The 18648-nt window shown below is 43.9% G+C and overlaps 1 long non-coding RNA gene across 1 annotated transcript; it reads left to right on the forward strand.

Annotated features, from left to right (window-relative positions):
- Positions 1 to 317: 317 nt before the first annotated feature.
- On the forward strand, positions 318 to 4282 carry LOC147235966 (uncharacterized). Its single transcript, XR_015104228.1, has 5 exons — positions 318 to 471; positions 600 to 667; positions 2342 to 2482; positions 3399 to 3513; positions 3591 to 4282. It is a non-coding gene; the product is annotated as an uncharacterized LOC147235966 (long non-coding RNA).
- The last annotated feature ends 14366 nt before the right edge of the window (positions 4283 to 18648 follow it).

The following is an 18648-nucleotide window of genomic DNA, read 5'->3' on the forward strand; positions in this document are numbered from 1 at the left end:
TCTCGGCTCTTCTTGGTCTCGGCTCTTCTTGGTCTCGGCTCCTTGGTGTTGGAACGAACTCCCAAAAAACGTCAGAACAACGGGGTCACTGCCCATCTTTCGCCGTGAGCTGAAAGCATACCTCTTCACCAAGCACTACCCTGCTAATCGCACTTTGTCCCCAAACCCCCCCAGAAACCCCCCAAAAAAATAAAGAAAGACATGCATGTATGTATACATATGGTTCTGAGATGGCTATTTGCTTGAGTGCTCACTTCCGACTTCCGTCTACTCGTACTTCGGATCTTCGGTGACTGAATTGCACTTTTCGTAGGTCGCTTTGGATAAAAGCGTCTGCCAAATGTAATGTAATGGACGTTCTGGACCGAGATGGTCTGGACTTGGACCGAGGAGGGACGGTGAAGGTCTGGGTAGCTTTACGGGCGGAGGGTAAGATTGAGGCGGATGCTTCGGCCCAAAGGAGAAGAAAAGGTGAGCGTTATTACAAACTCATAATTCTTTTACGATTTTTACCTTTTTTTCCCCAATGCTTGGATAAAAAAAAAAAAAAAACAACAAAAAAAAAAAAAAAAACAACGCCTGTCTTGACATGATTCCAGTTGCGGAGGACAGACGGCGCCGACTTGAGCGCCGATGAATATTCAGCGCATTAACGCCACGCCGTCAGGTAAGGCTGAGCGCGGACCCCCCGAGGGCGCCGGGGGAGGGAAAGGAAGAAAAAAAAAAAAAAAAAGAAGAAGCGATCGCCGGGATCAAAGGGAACGTGGAAGCGAGCAGGAGAAGGATCTCAGGGCTTAGAGCCTCATTAGGAATATTACAATGGTAAGACTGGGAATTAGGTATCTGGGAATTAGTGCTGAGACTGTCTTAACACAAAACCCCCCGGAAAGGATCGCTTAAACATGTTCCACCGGCGCAGGTAGGGGATTAGCTAAAGTTTAAAAAAAAAAAAAAAAAAATGTAAAAAAAAAAAAAAAAAAGTACTGATCCGCCGTCATGGAGCTCATCAACCGACGTGGAATCACACGGGGCGGAGAACATCACCCCTGATGTCGGAGGGGGGTCACCGCTACTTCCTGTTGGTACTTCCTTCCTCCTTCCGCACCAAGACCCGGCGGTGGTTTTCTAGATCCGTGCAGCTGAAGGAACATCTGGAGAGGCGGAGGTGCGAGAAGGTTAGCTGCAGCGAGACGGGACGCGAGGGATTCAGAAGTGGAACGGTAGCGGAGGAGAAAAGGGTGGGGAGATGTTTGCAAGCAGGTTGGAACGGGTGGAGGAAAGGCAGCGGAGGTGGAGATGTGGAGAGCGAGGAGGTCCGTCACGCTGGATGTTCTGGAGATAAATCCACACGGAGATGGTTTGGACATGGACAGAAGAGGGATGGTAAAGATCTGGGAGGAAGGGATTCTGAAGGTTGGAGGAGGTTTATGGATGGAGGGAAAGAGGACGGGAAGTGGGTTTGAGTGAAGATGATCCAGAGGAGAAGGTTAGATGAAGGATCAGATGTTTGCTGAAGGTGAAGAGCAACGGTCACCAACCGGTTTCGGTTTAATGTCAGACAATATTTTCATATTGTTTTACCTTCCTCCTGTGCTAGCTTTCTGGTAGCATCCCCGGTGTTAACGGGTCGGTTTCGACCCGTGTCTTAAATCAGCTTTAAAATACACTAAAAATAAAAACTTAAATTCCAATTCTTTTTCTCATCTCTTGGTTACCTCGTTAGGCTTCCTTATCCATGAAAATATTGGGTTTAAAAATTTTTGTTGTGGTTCTCTGGGCCTTTTTATTATTAGTATAACCTCTCGATTTCAATAAAAAACAGGAAAATGAACCTCAAGAGAATAATATAAATACGTGTCTGACGTGTCTGGACGTGTCTGGACGTGCTCATTTTTGTTTTTTTTGCAGCAATCCTGGACAAATGAGCATCTCCAGAAGCTCACATGAGTGGGGGAGGAGTTGGTTGTCATTGTGTTGGCTGACAATGCATTTAAGATTTAAATTTTGGCCCTACTTATTGCTTTGTAATCTAATTTTTATACCCGGGTCGAAACTGACCCCAACACTACAAAGGACATAATTTCAACTAGAGCATTTTATAATGCAGTGAAAAAAAAAATGTTTTTGTTGAATTTTGTTGAAATCAAGGTTCCTGACAAAGTCAAAAAGCCTTGATGCAATAAAAAAAAATTAAGTGATTATTTTACGGATTCAAAAACTAAAACGGGTCGTCGGTGACCCTAACACAAGAGGAAGGTTAAGGTGCGGCGGATAAATTCATATTCATAATAATATATAAATAATCCCTCTTTTTTTTTTTTTCTTTCAAAATACTCCAAAGGCTTGTTTTTAATGTCTCCGAGTGGAAAAGCGGTTTTGAAGGCTTCGTCGCCTCATTGGAGAGCCGAAAATATCGGCGTACACCAAAACAGTGGATCCAAGATTGAACTATTCCAGTTTATGATTCAATCCATCGCTCAGAGTGAGTTCCACTTGTAAAAATTAATCTGTACCTTATTAATAATAATAATAATTTGTATATTCTGTTATATTGCAGCGAGTCATGAATGTTGGGGTTTATGTTGATGTTTGTTTTCCGTGTGATTTGGAGGTTTGTTGAGCCGCATTTTGTAATAACAGTGCATTTTGTAATAAACGTCCAAAATGTAATAACTTTTTCATTTCATTTTGTAAAAAAGCCGCATTTTGTAATAAACTGCCCCAACGCATTTTGTAATAAATTTTGCCGCATTATGTAATATGTTATTACATTTTGAGAAGATTATTACAAAATGCACTTGCAACTTTTTTGTTCTCTAGGAAATGTAATAACATGGAATTTATAGAATATTCTCTGTTAATGCAACCTTTGAATAGTGTACTGATAGCAATTGCTAAGTACTGCTACTAGGCTAATACAGTGATACTAATAATAGGCCTAGCTTTTACAAATACTTTAAAGTAAAATAAAATACAATTAACAAACAAATAAACTATGCTTTAGAATTGTTATTACAGAATGCACCATGATATTACATTTCCTAGAGAATAAAAAAGTTGCAAGTGCATTTTTGTAATAATCTTCTCAAAATGTCATAACTTATTACATAATGCGACACAATTTATTACAAAATGCGGCTTTATTACAAAATGAAATGAAAAAGTTCTTACATTTTGGAAATTTATTACAAAATGTGGCTCAACAAGGTTGCTAGGAATGATGTGCACGTGGTTTGGGGTGCATTTTATGCAGAGCAGGTTTGGTGGGAATCACCTGTCGCCATAAATCCGTATTTTAAGTGGGTTTCCTGGTATTGTCTGTTAAATACAGCTTTCTTTTTCTCACGGGGCTTTTTCCCCTTTTTTGCAAACTTTCCAAAGACGACTTTATTTTTCAGTCATTTTCCAGGCTTGTGGGGGTTTAATATTAGCGCTGATGTTTCCCGTGACCGAGACGAACATCTTGACACGCTTCAAGAGGGAGTCACAGACGAACGTAACGGAGTGAACGGGGTAATTTTTCAAAATAAAACATTGTTCGGACTCGGATAAAACGGAAATAATGTAAGTTATTTATTCTTTTTGTGCAGCTTTATACCAAACAACCCAGGGGAGAACAAGACGTCTGCTGAGCCCAGAAATGGAGATTTTTTTTTTCCTCTTTTTTTATTTCTCATCCGGCTATTTTGAATTCTGTCATCTTCTGCCGTGGAAATGGACAGGTGGCCACCTGGAATGCAGGATTTTAAAAAAAATTAAAAAAAACTTTCCTGTGCATCGTGTATTTGCAAGTGTATTTGCAGTCCCTATGTCCTCTATTGTAAGTCGCTTTGGATAAAAGCGTCTGCCAAATGTAATGTAATGTAAAATATAGATGGAGCCTTTAACAGCATTACATTCACACCCTGTTGCCTATTTTATACTTATTTTTGTATATTTTGTCATTGTTGTTGTCACTTTTTATGTTCAAATCGCTGTTGTTGTTGTCGTCCATTTTCACCTTCACTGTCTTTTTTTTTGTTCTTTTCTCCCTATTTTTATCCTTGATGTTGTTGCTGTCTTTGTGGATGTCTTTTGAAATTTTCTAATTTTCTATTTATATTTATATTCATATTTATTGACACCATGTCATGCTGTGACAAAAGAATTTCCACTATGGGGATCAATAACGTTTATTTTATCTTAACTTATCTCTAAATTTAAGATCCCCGTCTCGGTGTAATTGCTGGAACTAACTTTTTTTTTTTTTCTTCTTCTGACAACTTATATCAACTTTGTTGGCGAATAATCACCCTTCGCAATTAAACCGCCATTTCGAACAGGCTTTGCTTCATTTTTCTGCGTCTCCAAGAATTAGCGAGTGCGCGGAAATTACCACGATATATTTCATACTAATAAGTAATGTGGAGGAGTGAGAGGAAGCGTGACGACATGACAGGGAAAAGAAAAAGAAGAAAAAGAGGAGAAGGTGAAAGAACAGCTCCCTGTAGGCTTTTCTTCTTCTTCTTCATCTCTTTCCCCATATGCTCTTCCCTTACGTTTGCTCCTCATTCGGAAAAAAATAAAATAAAATCAAACATCCCGACGGTATCTGCGACCCGCCTCGGATCAAGTGATGCGGCGAGCGGCGTCGGCGATTAATTTATCATTAAAAAAAAATAAAAATAAAAATAAAAAAAACACGTATTTGTATTAATCGGATGCGGCAGATGTTTCGGTTGACGTTCGCGCTTTCCTCCCGCTATTGACGAAGCTGTGTGTGCGTACACGCACGTGTGTGTGTTAAATAATTAGACGGGGCGAGCATCTTCGGTATCCATCGGAGCCCGACGGCTACACGCCATTGGTGTATTTAGCAAAAAAAAAAAAAAAAAAAAAAGAAAAGGAAAAGAGGGGATGCGGGGTGGAGGAGGGGAGGAGGGGCCTCCACCATCTGGGCAAGGTTGTCAGGATTCAGCCGATGGATGATGGATTGCTTCATCCGGGCGCCTCGGAGGGTTGGAGGGAGCGAAGCTCTCATTACCATCAAGGAACCCGAGTCTCCGACCCGCGGCGCCGTATCGATGTGACGTTGATCCGTAATCTGGTGATGATGGCGATGATGCACATCGTGTGTGTGTGTGTGTGTGTGTGTGTGTGTGTGTGCGGGGGAGGTCACAGGGCCTGGTTGCGCTACACGGAAATAGCTCGCAAAAAGAAAATAAATGCGCAAAAAACACTTAAGGTTGATTAAATCTGCTGGAGAGTTCAATATTTACTGAATATGGATTTGAACATGAGATTTGACGCTGATGACTTTTAGAGGGACACATCACCTCTGAAACTGGAGTGTGTGTGTGTGTGTGTGTAATTCAGTAACTCATAAATTGTTAAAGCTCCAGAAGTAGAAACAATTTACTGCTATTATTATTATTGTTATTATTTTTAATGTTACAATTTAATATTATTATCTAACTTCTCCTGTCAAGGTCCTTTAACGAAAATTTACTATTAATATTATTATTACTATTACTATTATTTATAAACACAAGCATTCATAATTGTATTTATAAGCATCATTATTTATAAGAATATTTATCTATTTAAGTAATATATATATTTAAGGGGTTTCTCTCATTAACCAGCTTCACTGGAGCCTCTACTGATGAAGTCATTATATAAAAAATAGGCAATAATAATAATAAGTCATAGTAATAATAATAATGATAATTATAATATATAATATATAATAATAAGACCATTTATGTTTGAGATGTTAAGATGACACTTTCTGTTTCACTGAATTTCATTGACACTTTTAGTCGTACCATTAACAAGCAGCTGTGACGGCTTATTTTAGCAGCCGCAGGCCGGGACGGCGCCGGCAGAAAGGAGAGATGCGACGCAACGGCGTTCTCACAACAACCAAAATCAGAAATAGTTCCCGCCCTGAGAGGAGGGTCCTCACCTGCAATGGGCGCTGAAAGACTGAAGGACGGAATAAAAGACATCAGATTGCGGAACGTCTTCAACATCTTTTGGCTTCTCCCTTCCGTCGCCACAGCGAATCAACTTTCTCCGTCTAACCCAGTTCTCAACATCTTCATCTCTGCAACCTCTAGTTCTGCCTCCCGTCTTTTGGTCAGTGTAACAGTTTCTAGTCCATACATCATCGCTGGTCTCACCACTGTCTTGTACACCTTTCCTTTTATTCTGGCCGAAAGTCTTCTATCACATAGCACCCCTGACACTTTTCTCCACCCATTCCAGCCTGCTTGGACCGTCTCTTCACCTCTTTTCCACACTCTCCGTTGCTCTGGACTGTTGACCCCAAGTACTTGAAATCCTTCAACTTCTTGATCTCCACTCCCTGTAGCCTCACCGTTCCACCCGAGTTCCTCTCTTTCACACACATATATTCTATCTTGCTGTGACTAACTTTCATTCCTCTCCTTTCCAGAGCATACCTCCACCTCTCGAGACGTTCTTCTACCTGTTGTCTGCTCTCACTTCAGATCACAATGTCATCTGCAATCATCATGGTCCTTGGGGATTCCAGTCTAACCTCATCTGTCAGCCTGTCCATCACCATTGCAAACAAGAAGGGGGTCAGAGCTGATCCCTGATGGAGTCCCACCTCCACCTTGAACTTCCCTGTTACCCCTACAGCACACTGTACCACTGTCCCACAGCAAGCATACATGTCCTGCACCAGTTTAACATACTTCTCTGCCACCCCAGACTTCCTCATACAATAAGAGCACAGAAAATGCAATATTTTAAATCAGAATTGAATACTTTCTTCCAGGGGAGAGCAAATCTTAGGGCGACATGGGCAAAAAGGCTATGCTTAACCTGGACATGTCAATCACAAGTTCCACATCCAAGCATTCAATCTTAAAGAGGACTTTAACTGCTCAACTAACCTGCAGATTCAGTTTTGTGGACTCTGGGACGGAAATGGAGAACCTGGAGAGAACCACAAAACTTCTCTGCTGTGACGCAAAGTATAGGTGCTAGTAACATAATAAAATAAATCCATCAAGAAGCTAAAGTACTTAGACTCCAAATCTCTTATCTATCAGAGTATACAATTAATACAAAATAATATAAGCAAATACTTTCCAAAAATAAAAAAAAAATGGAAAATATACGGGCAAAACTGAAATAATCTATCTCCAAAAATGATGAAAAAAAAAAAATCTCAATTTTGCTCATTTTGCAGTAAAAGTTCAGTGCACCATCCCATTCTTCTTTTTTCTTCACATTTCCTCTGTCTTTTTCTTCTCTTTTACATCCTTTCCCCCCGCAGTCCTGCAGGAAGCGGAGGAGCGCGTCCCTTCGGCGAGCGTTATTTAATTGTTAATGCTAACCGTGAGGTTATGTTACTTGTGTTCAGCGGTGGCCCCGCTCTCCTTGTTAACAAGAGTCCCACGATGCTTCTCTTTTTTCTTTTCTTTTTTTTTACGGTGCTGCATGATTCATCACCGCAGTCGGGGGTCATGAAATGTACGCGCTGCATTTTTGCAGCCGTGAAGAAGAAAAAAAAAAAAATGGAAAAAAAAAAACAAAAAAAAAAACATTTAAGATATCCGTCAGGAGAATACGGGAGCGGTTGACACCGCCGTCACCGGCACTCCGACAACTCCCTTTGTGAAATTACATCATTCCCTTCTCCGGAGACGGCAGGAGGCCCAGGGTCGGCACTCCGGGAGGAGAAGACTCGTGCCTGCTTGGAGGCAGCCATCGTTTTTATCTACGACCGGCAAAGATCTGGTGTTCTCGAAGAACGTGGAGACGTTCTCGCCGTACCACGATCATGTATCCAAACACCTGCTTCGACCTCGAAAAACAACATCCATGACCCTTCAGATCCGACGACTACGACGAAAAAAAAACAGCAAAGTTGTACGTCAACAGACGGGTGACCTTTGAACCCCATCAGCATCACCATGGCAACAATTAAGATATTCCTTTGATGATAATTCAACACGGCTTATCTAGAGACGGTTGGTTTATGAGGGCGATCTGGGTGCTGCACCAGAAAGCGCAGAAAAGGAAAGAGGGGATTTTTGAAATCCCATTCTGCTTTTACAGCAGTTCTGGGCGTCTTGGTTGAGTCTGAATGTAACGTCCAATCGGCATGCAGTACCGCTCTGTGGAGGACCGCCCCCTTTTGGGTGATTTTCAGGTTGAAATCGCCCCAAGATTTTGATTAGACTCTGCTTTTCAATGCATTTCAATGCATTCCCTATGGGTTCCGGGAGGGCTGGTACCTCAGGGGAGGCAGGAGAGGTCGTGCCTCACCTGCCAAACTTGCAAAAAAAATGTAACATGAAAAAGGAATGAAATGGTTATATCTATCTGTGATTTACACTGGGAAGGAATTTTTCATTTAACTTGGCCAGTTTTAGATTGTTTTTTTTTTTTTTTATTCAGAATTGCTTTATTTTCACATTTACTCTTCAAATACTGAGAAAAGACGTGTGGCGAGGCCGCCGGCTGTTGAGCCTTAACATAGATTGCACTGTGACAGGTTTTGACCATATTGCTGTCTTTCTGTATGTCGCTATTAAAATGTTTAAAAACTTTTGCTCTTTGAGCCATATTTCCAATGTAGTGGTTTTTTGTCGACAACTGTACAAAAACTGTCACTTGTTTCTTGTGCTAGGCGATCATAAAACGCTTGCAAAGAGCCACTAAGTGAGGCACGCAGTTCTCCTGCCTCAAGGTAGGCGTGCCTCACCAGCTGTGAACCACAACACACGTCACTGGTTCGCACATACATGCTTTCATTATTCATCATGACGTCACTTTCTCAGGCTCGCGCATACAGGCAATGCTAAAAACCTCTTCTCAAATACAGAGATATCTCAAGGCAAACCGACAATTCTATGAACGACAGGTCAATGTCGAACAATCTTCGAAGTACCTTACTTGTAGCTTCTGCAGGTAAAGGGAACACTTTTTCGGGAAAATCCCAAAGGAGAAGAACTGATCAGGTTAGTCATCACTGCAAATTTTGATAATTTTGTCAGGAACCGCCGCGCTTATCCTGCTGTCGGGGCCGCAGGGGTGAAGCTGCCATTCCAGCCGCCGTCAGGCGAGCGGCCAAATAACAACCAATCACCCTCTCACTCAGTTGTCCGATAGACACATGCCAAGTTAGGGACGGGTGCTGGATCGAAAAAAAAATTGACCGAAGAGAGGTTTGACAAAAATCTGCGCACCGAAAGTGCTCCAAAAATTATCATTTATTTTACATATAGTGGAAAAAAAAACACATTCTCGCATGATGTTTCGAGCTCTTCCTCAGATGCTTATTTGTGTCAACGCATCTAAAGAAGGGCCTACGTTTGCTGAGCGTAAAATTTGGTGTGCGGATTTTTTCCAAACCTCTATTCAGATGGAGACACTCACTCATTTCCTCCGGGATTGATTGATAAAGTGATTCTTTAACTCAAAAGTCTTGCCGACGCTCATTCACCCTCTCATTCACGCCTGTGCGCGCAAATATGAATACATGAATTTACAAATCCATTCATGCGTCTTAGATTTCGGTTTGAGTCCTGCGATCTCGATAAAGGAAAGCGTTTGCCGCCCGTATGGATCGACTCGTCAGCCTCTGCAGCGCACACACACACACACACACACACTCACACACACACACACCAGCAGGAGCTGCGGATTGAAGCACGCTCTTTCTGAATACAAGAACACCCGGCTGAAGATTTGACCGCCTGCAGGAAACCGATGGAGGCCACGGACCTCGCCGACGGTTCGAATTCACGTCGTTTTTATTTTTTACTCGCAACTTTCCACCCCTTTAGTCAGATTTAATAAATCCTCTCATGCAGATTTGATTGAAAGCGACCGAAAGCTGCCGGTTTGGTCGGGTCCGGTTTGGCCGTTGGCCTCTTTGTTGCCTTCCTTTTCAGCGCCGCCGAGCAGAGCTGCTCACAGTTCAACTAAAATAAAAAAAAAACAAAAAAAAAAACGGTGTTATTTGCTTTTTCGGATTTCACTTTCAAAACCGCCGACCCCCTGCTCGCCCTGCACCGGCTTCCACCTACTGGAAGTCATATTCATCTCTATTGATTGTTTTCTTTGGTGACCTTTTAGTGTCCATGTTTATGCAATCGGATGATCACAAATTCACAATTTGACCTAAAATGATTTTTAAAAATAGGAACCCTCCGGCGAGCAAAGCACTTAGATGTCTCTTTGTTCGTGATGCTTTATTCTCAATATCTTTTTTTTTTTTTTTTTTTCGTGTTTGGGTGTTGGGACTTGTCACCCTGCAATGATTGAGAATAAATCTGTACCACATTTTGGCAAGGCAATTAATATTTCACCGGGAGAGGTAGGGGTCTGTCAAAAACAGCACTGAATAATTAATCCTGAAAGCTAAGTGCTCACCGGGCGGACGAATGAGTGAGCGAGCGGCCAGAACATTGACCGTAGGAGACTCTGTGTGTGTGTGTGTGTGTGTGTGTGTGTGTGCGCATTGGGGTATAATTCACACACTGAGTCACACAGGGGAGTCTTCTTCTGATTTAAATACTAAAAACCAAAGTACACAACACGCTTAGTGTAATCCAGTCCGCGCGATCTGAGGAGCCGTGGTGGCGCCTGGAGGTCTCGACGCCGCGGGAGAATCCAGCGAAACCATCGCTCGGGTTTTCTCTCTCAAGGCCAAACCAGAAGCAGAAGACGTTACAGGCAAACGTTAGCCCGGGTCAAAACCATCAACTTCGTTTGTGAACGTGAAAAGTGGTCTGTTTTTTCCTGCGTCTGGAGTTTGGGGTTTCGCTCAAATCAAATCGCCTCGGCTGAAATGATAATTAAATCCGTTCTTCGGCGTGCTTTTTCCCCAGGACAAATTTACGAAATGCCAAAGAAGATGTTATCATAGCGATTAGACAGCCGGATGTTTCTTTTTGTTTTGGTTTTAATTTTATAAAATACAGCAGGACATGGGCACGAGCTATCAGTTTATCAGCAGATCGATCAAAAATCCATAAGAACTATACCACTGCACGGACATATCGCTGTCCAATCTTTAGCCCCGCCTCAACCGGCCTGCGCCTCCATCACCGGGATCAAGAACCAAACCAATGATTCATTCATTCATTCATTTATTCATTCATCCGTAGCTCTTGTCCTGCAGTCGCGGCCTGCAGGGAGCACCTGGAGTCTTTCCCAGCTGTCATTGGGCCAGAAGCAGGACTCTCATTTGACTGGTCACCAATCAGTCACAGGACCTCCTAAAGTCATACAACTCTTGTGGACATCTTCTTGCCATGGCAGCTGGACTTGAATTTCTTCACTTGAAGACATTTCAGCTCTCAGAGAGGCTTCTTCAGTTTTAATGATCTGTAGGGTGTTTCCAAATATACATGCCATTGGGCTGACCAAGATTATGGTGGCTTGTTATGCACATGGAAGAGTTGATCTGCAGAAAATAGATGTAAGGGGATTGTTATGCTAACGGGGGTGTCGTTCGTTGGGGACTATGGGGCAACTTTTATGGGATTACCTGGATTGGAACGTGAAGAGCTGAAACTAAACAAAGGCTTGAAACCAGTTGGAGCACAGGTGGAAGTTACTGCTTCTGGTGGTGGATCTTTCCTGGTTGTTTAGAAGGTGCAGAAGGTCCTGGTCCATGTGTGCAAACACGTCTTGGTATTGACAGGACATGTTTTACCTTCTCACGTTCCGATACCGGTAATCCCCAAAAATTGCTCTTTTTTCCCCAACAAATGACGGCCCCACAAGCAAAACAACCCCCTTACACCTAGTTTATGTTCATTTACATAACAGGCTTCCATAACCTAGACCTGCCAAAAACCCTGGCAGGTTTACTGGGAAACTCCCCACAGATCATTCCAACTGAAGAAGCCTCTGAGAGGAGGGCTGAAACATCTTCCAGTGAAGAAAGTCAAGTCCTGTTTCCACAACAAGAAGTTTACCTGGATGACCGAGAACCCCCACAAATAAGAGTCAAACAACCATTCACACTCTCATTCTGATGACATAGAGACTCTGCAAAAGCATACAACTTTCGCTCCTCATTCTCTTGTTCTACTCTTGTTCTACTCCTGCATGAACTCGGAGAACCTTGAAGAACCTCGAGCAGACACGGGGTGAACTTGGAGGCTCCGCACAGAAAGGCGCTTGTCGGAGTCCAACCGGGGACCTCCTTGCTGTGGGGCGCATGCGCTCACGCTGCCGCCAGCTAGGAATCAATGCCGGGTCATAATGAAAAACCTTGATGGAAGTCAATAACCTTCTGTTCCGAGGGGTCGAGAAAACCATATCCACCGAGCAACGTTAATGAGGCGCTCCGGTTTAACATCAGGCAGCCGCGCGGCTAACAAGCTAGGACGGCTCACGTTTTTTTATTGTTTACGCTGAGATCTGATTGGTCTTCTCCGGGAATTAGTCGGCAAATGCAGGTATCGTAAGCGGAGAGCTGTAACAGGGCTGCCTCTGACCGTGTGTGTGTGTGTGTGTGTGTGTGTGTGTGTGTGTGTGGTTTTTTCACCGGAGGTGTAATGAGATGTCAAAACTCATTTTCAGAGAGCATTTTGGAAAGAGAGCAGGGTTTTTTTTATTTTTATATTTTTCTGCCCTCAAAGCATCAAACTGTATTAATTATGTCTCTCTCAATCACATCCGTACACACACACACACACACACACAAACACACACACCATCAGGCTATCAGATTGAAAACATCATTTAACATAGTTTTGCATATATTCTGCTGATACACCAGAGTCAAGACCCGCATTATAAATGATTATGTGAAAAAGAGGTCGGGGGATCCAGAAGACGACTTCCAGACTGAACTCCACTCTTGAGCAAGAGTCAAAACTACTACCTCGCGCTGGGGGGTCGGGGTGGGGAGGGCCGATCGAAACCTTCTTATTCGTCCAAGTGCGTCATCGGGTCCGCGACCGTCTTTGGGGGCAAAGGCGAAAAAATAAAACTAAAAAAACAAATATAATGCTGCTATTTTTAAATAAGTGGCTTAATTCCTGACAGTGCTGGAGCAGTCTGGGTTTGCCTTCCCGGGAGGTGGAACACAGAATAATTGTGAACATCAGGGCGAATTGCGGTCACCAAGGAGCAGGATCTCACCCTCCTCACTGGAAGTGAGCAGAAAAACATACATCCTGACATAAGATTTCGCTAGTGCCTCGTCCGACTAGATGGTTGCCATCCCTCGTGACCTCCTTCCTGGTGTGGGCCGCATTTGGCTCACAGAACACAGAGTAGTGACGTATCCCTGGGATGTTGGTGTGTTAATTCATTCATGATCTATATCGCTCACCCTGCACTCACAGGGATGCGGGAGTCTATTCCAGCTGCTCATTGGCTGAGAGGCAAGGATTCACCCCGAATCCATCACAGGGCCAAATATTGAGACATACAAGTCTTGACCCTCTCATTCACATACCATATAAAGACATACAACCGGTTGCTTATGAAAAGCTGTACATCCATCGGGATGATTCCTCCTCGCACGTCTGGGCAATTCGGGATCTCTGACGAACCTTCTCTGGTTTATCTTTTGCATTATTTATTCATTCATTCATGTGCTGTATTGCTTACCTTTTCCCAGTGGGGAGTTAACATTGCAAGCCTGTCTCTTACACCAGGAGGAATGAACAATGTACTTGATTACTTCTAACCTTTAAATCAATCCCCCTGCTTTCCACATGTAAACATCTCCAGCGCGTCAACGGCAAACTTACATTTGATGCCACTATGAGCCTTTCATTGGCTCGTTGGCCACGTGACTCTTTGAGACATTCATTATTCATAAAGTATGGAAATGCCGTGAGGTGACAGATGAGCCTAGGATTAAATAATAATTCTTATCCTACTGTGAAAATAAATCAGTCAGTAATGTTTGTATATGTATATAAACATGACTTCATGTCATGATAAAATGCCCTTATGGTCATGAAAAAAATCCTATATTTTAATGCAATTATAGCTGAATGGCAGACGCCCCCGTGCTTTAATTATGTATCACTTCCTCGAGTACATCACGCAAGGATCGCGGGTATTTCACAGTATCCCTCCCCCCCCAAAAAATAAAAAAAATAAAAATTAGCATTCAAGCAGAGGTAGCAATGGAGAAAACAAACCCGGAGCCGCAGGTGATCATACCTCAGGGCGTGGAAGTTGCATCATTTTCTTTATATTTTGTTAAACTGCAAATAACAAACCAAAAAAAAAAAAAAAACTACTGACAACCATGCATGGGGATTTCACTTCCCGCATCCCCTTTAATAATGTATCCTGCCCCTCCTCAATCCCCCTTAGCTCCATGGGGACACGATTAAGAAGACAGGTATCCATTACTTGAAGCGAAGCGGTACACACCAGCTCCAGGCTTTATGTCACACTTTAATATATACAAAGCCCTGTGAATCTACCCTCTCGAAATCCCCTATGCCCTTTATCTGCCAATCCTGTGACTTTCATAGGCTGACTTGAAGGATGATACCCCTAATGTTCATGACAAATTAATCCACAGGGGGAAAGCCAATGACAGCGAGCCGCCGGTGGGTCATCCCTTCGGCTAAGTCTGTCATTTCACATTTGCCGGCGCCGGTGTGCGGAGCTGTGAAGCCCGACAGTGTATTTCCGCGACCTGAACGAGAGGGGCGGGCGCGCTGATAGATTTAAATCCTTAATTTTGTTTTTTTCACTAGGAAGATATTTAAAGTTTCCGGATGGAAGTTGACTAGAGATGCCGCTGCTTTGGTGTATCTCAACACAAGTGAAAATATCGTTAAATGCGAACGGAAGCGCAGAGCGAGATCTTCTGGTTGGTTGACAAGGACAGGCTGGGGACACAAGTACATTTGTGATCAGAACGAGGAAGCATACAAGTCCGTCTACCTTGGGTCAACAAGTAAGGGGCACAGCACCTGGGAAGTCCGGAGACTCTTAACAGTGGTGAGGGAGGCGGTACAGAAGATGGCAACCATCTGGATGAGCAAGGAGATCAGCTTGAATTTCAAGTTAAGGCCACTGTCTTCTCCATAGCTAGGTAAAGAGGTGACTCCTTGACTATGAGCAAAATTGATTAGCGGAGAGTGGATGTGAGAGAACACTCCAGAACTCCATAAAGAAGTGGAAGCTACAGCCCAGATAAGTGGTGTCATCGCTCAAGGGCATTGAGGAGATGACAGAGTTGAGAGTCAAATAGTGTCAGTTAACAGAAAAGCAAAACATCATGGGGAGTAAGCATCCTGCGACAGAAGGAGGCCTTCACAACATATTTGGATATTTTCTTCTGTATACAGTTTGTTCTCAAGTCTAACAAGCTTATTTCTGCCTGTGCCCTTGTGAACTCGTATGCTTCGGCTTCGCCTGGAAAGGCGCCGTTTTCTCAGCTCCCTGCTCTTCCCCTTCCTCTGACCTCATTCGTTTTCCCAGCTAAAACCCAAAGCCGATTCCTTCGCCCACCACCGGCTCCAGCTTTCACTCACTTTCTCTTTCTTGTCTTCTGCGCTATCAGCCTATCAGATCTCAGAAGGTGACATCCAATCCTGGACTGGACACCCATCAACAACTGAGAGTTGCGTGGGTACTTTAAGAAGGACCCACTCGCCAAGTTGACGCGATTGAAAAAGCGTGATAGATCGCCGTGTTCAAAGCTTCCCGCCGCCACATCAAACGCCTTGACATCAAAGTGATTTCACCCCCGCGGATCAATGTTATTGATCATCACTAATGTCTAGATGTGGGCTTTAACCGCTACACTAAACAGGGCGCAGTGTTAATTTAGAATAAATAATAACCTTGACTGAATCTTTTAGTTTTGAATCCACATTTCATCACTCAGACAGCTCAAATCTGACTTTATGCCGATTACCAAACTGCTAATTAACGGGATTATAATCCGACCGTCAGTCCTCCTCGGCAATCGGACTCCGACGGCGCATCTCAACCGACTCGCGATTCGTGATCCGACGGCTTCGTCGATCCACCGCACGCGGCTCTGGGGACGGGCGGGAAATGAACTGCGGGTGTGGACATTGAAATAGATAGATAAACATTGAAAAAAATGGATTGTACAAACCCGTGTGTATCGGAAGTCAACATCTCGCCTTCCAAACAAGACAAAGAAACACCCGAGGGTTGAGCTTTTAAATCCAGGTCTTTGCTCGGGGACGGACACACACCCCGGTGTCGAAGCGATTGCCAAATTACTAAATTGTTTGAATCTCAAGGCAAACAGGACGCAGATGCCGTCGACTCCGGGGAGGAGAAGATGTAAAGTCCGTCCTTCGACAGAAACCTCTGACGTGATCCGACCCGACTGCGAGCATACATGTCCTACTCAACTGAAGAGTCCGACTGGGTTCTCAGTGGGTTCTCTCCACGTTCTCCTACCTGGGTTCTCTCCATCTTCCTCCCGAAGTCCAGAATCGGTCAGCGGGTCCACGGATGACGGTGAACGTTCTGTAAGAGTGAACAAGATGGTGCACGGTTGGAAGCTAGTCTCCTTATGTGGCGCCAAAGCAAACAGAATGTTCCCATTTGTCTCTAAACTAAACAACAGTCGCAAACAAATGTCTTATTAACCGTGAAATGAGGAATTAAATGATCTTATTGAACACAGATTGATATTTCCGGGGATTATCGTCGGTTTTATTTGCATTTCCACTTTCCTCAGAGGAGCTGTGAGGAAAGTGCCACTTTCAAAAACGTTCATGAGCAACAAATGAATTTCCTCATTGAGATCGAGGAGGGTTTGCTTGATGCTCAACATCGACCTCTGTAAGAATTTTATTTTTAATTTTTTGGACATTTTGGAAACTAAAATTAGGAAATTAATTTGGACCGTTAGCACAGTGAAAAACAATGGGAATAATGCGAAGCTCATATACAGATATTTTTCATAAAATAATTTAGAATAAGCTTCATATCTCTCTTATACATCTATTTTAAATTTTTTAAGGTTTTGACAAAACTTTCTTGCAACCCACGCCGACGTCCATCTCCACACACGGCGGACGACTGTCGAGGACGGTCACATCCACCTACTCCGTCTGACCTCTCACGACGTAACGGTCGCCGTACTCGCTCAAAAAAGTAAAACCGGTGTAAATAATTCAAATCTCCTCGAAGGGATCATGTTCATATAAACATCAGGGCCTGCAGGGTCTCGCCGTGTGCCGGGAACCCACGGCCTCCTTCGATGTTATCTAAGAACCAAGGAGATGTTCCACGTGGCGAGCAGATACCAAAGACCCCGCTGGAGTCGTATTAATATAAATTTTGAAAATGATGCCGCGTGAAAGGAGGTACCGTATTTTCACGACCATAAGGCGCACCGTACTAAAAGTCGCAGCCTTAGTTATGTGTGCCATTACTGTATTTAACTCACACATAAGGCGCGCCTGATTATAAGGCGCGGGTTTTATTTACAATCCACGCCCACACTTCCCCCTTTAACCTTCTCATGGTGTCCTCTACTACGTCCGCCTAAAAACAACAACACAAACACAAGCATACAAGTGAGCGGGAGCAAAACTGAGTTTGGTATTCACATTTTCTACCGGTAATTGTCATCAATCGAACCCATGGAAGTCCTCATCCTCTGTTTCTGATTTGAACAGCTGCGCTAAATCTCCATCAAACATGCCAGGTTCACTTTCTTCACTGTCAGAGTCACTTTCCGCGCTGTGCAGCTCCTCCGAAATTATGCCGGCTTTTGCGAAAGCTGGAACAACAGTGCCGCCCGTGCAAAATTGTGGCGTAACTTGCCCGGCGCTGCCTTCCACTCTTGGTGAAACCGTGGTCTCCAAGAAGACATTTCATACCCCGTTGTGCGCATCGCTACCGTGCTGGTCCCCTTCTTCTCCACCGTGTGACTCACCGGGATGTCGAACGTTAGCGCCACCTCGTCCATGTGTCTGGGCTGGATGTGTTTGTCGGCAATGTTTTCAGGGTTGTTAAAATAAAGATGTTCTGCAAGACGCACATACCCGTTCTTTAAATACAATCAACACCAAAACTTCCCCCTTTAACGCTCTCATGGTGCTTTACAACAACAACACACACAGGATGCACTGCACTATAGGGCGCGCCGCACATTTTGAAGAAAATCTAAGACTTTTATGTGCGCCTTATAGTCGTGAAAATACGGTACACCTGAGAAGGGACCTCAGGGCATCTTTTCAGAGGGTCTGGAGAAGCTTTTACAGAGTCTCCTTTCTGGTCCCTTCAAGACTTTGATGTCGCCCTTTAGCCGACTTTCATGCTCCTCGTCAGCCAGAATGGAAGGAAACGGAGGCGAGAGCGTCATGTCGACTGGTTTGGAGACACTGAGCTGAAGACAGGAAGCAAGTGGAGGTTCCTCAATGGGATTAAGGAGGATTTAGAGGAGCAGGAATGAGCCCCATGAAAGGGACAGCACTTGGTAGATGGTTTGGACATGGAGAGGATCTGGGTAGAAGAATGCTGAGGTGGGAGTTGCTGGCAGGAGGAAGACCAGAGAGGAGGTTTGATGATTGGATGTGGAGGACACTTGGAGCCTGTAGGGAGGAGCACCTTCGTGCCTCCAGCATGGTGCGTCTTGTTGACCTCTGACCTGCCCGAAGAACCCGGCAGCTGGGATTCACTAGGCAAACCCAC

This window comes from Fistularia commersonii, chromosome 3 (assembly GCF_037954325.1).
Source record: "Fistularia commersonii isolate RoL2024-O1a breed Wild chromosome 3, RoL_Fcom_v1.0, whole genome shotgun sequence".
NCBI lineage: Eukaryota > Metazoa > Chordata > Actinopteri > Syngnathiformes > Fistulariidae > Fistularia > Fistularia commersonii.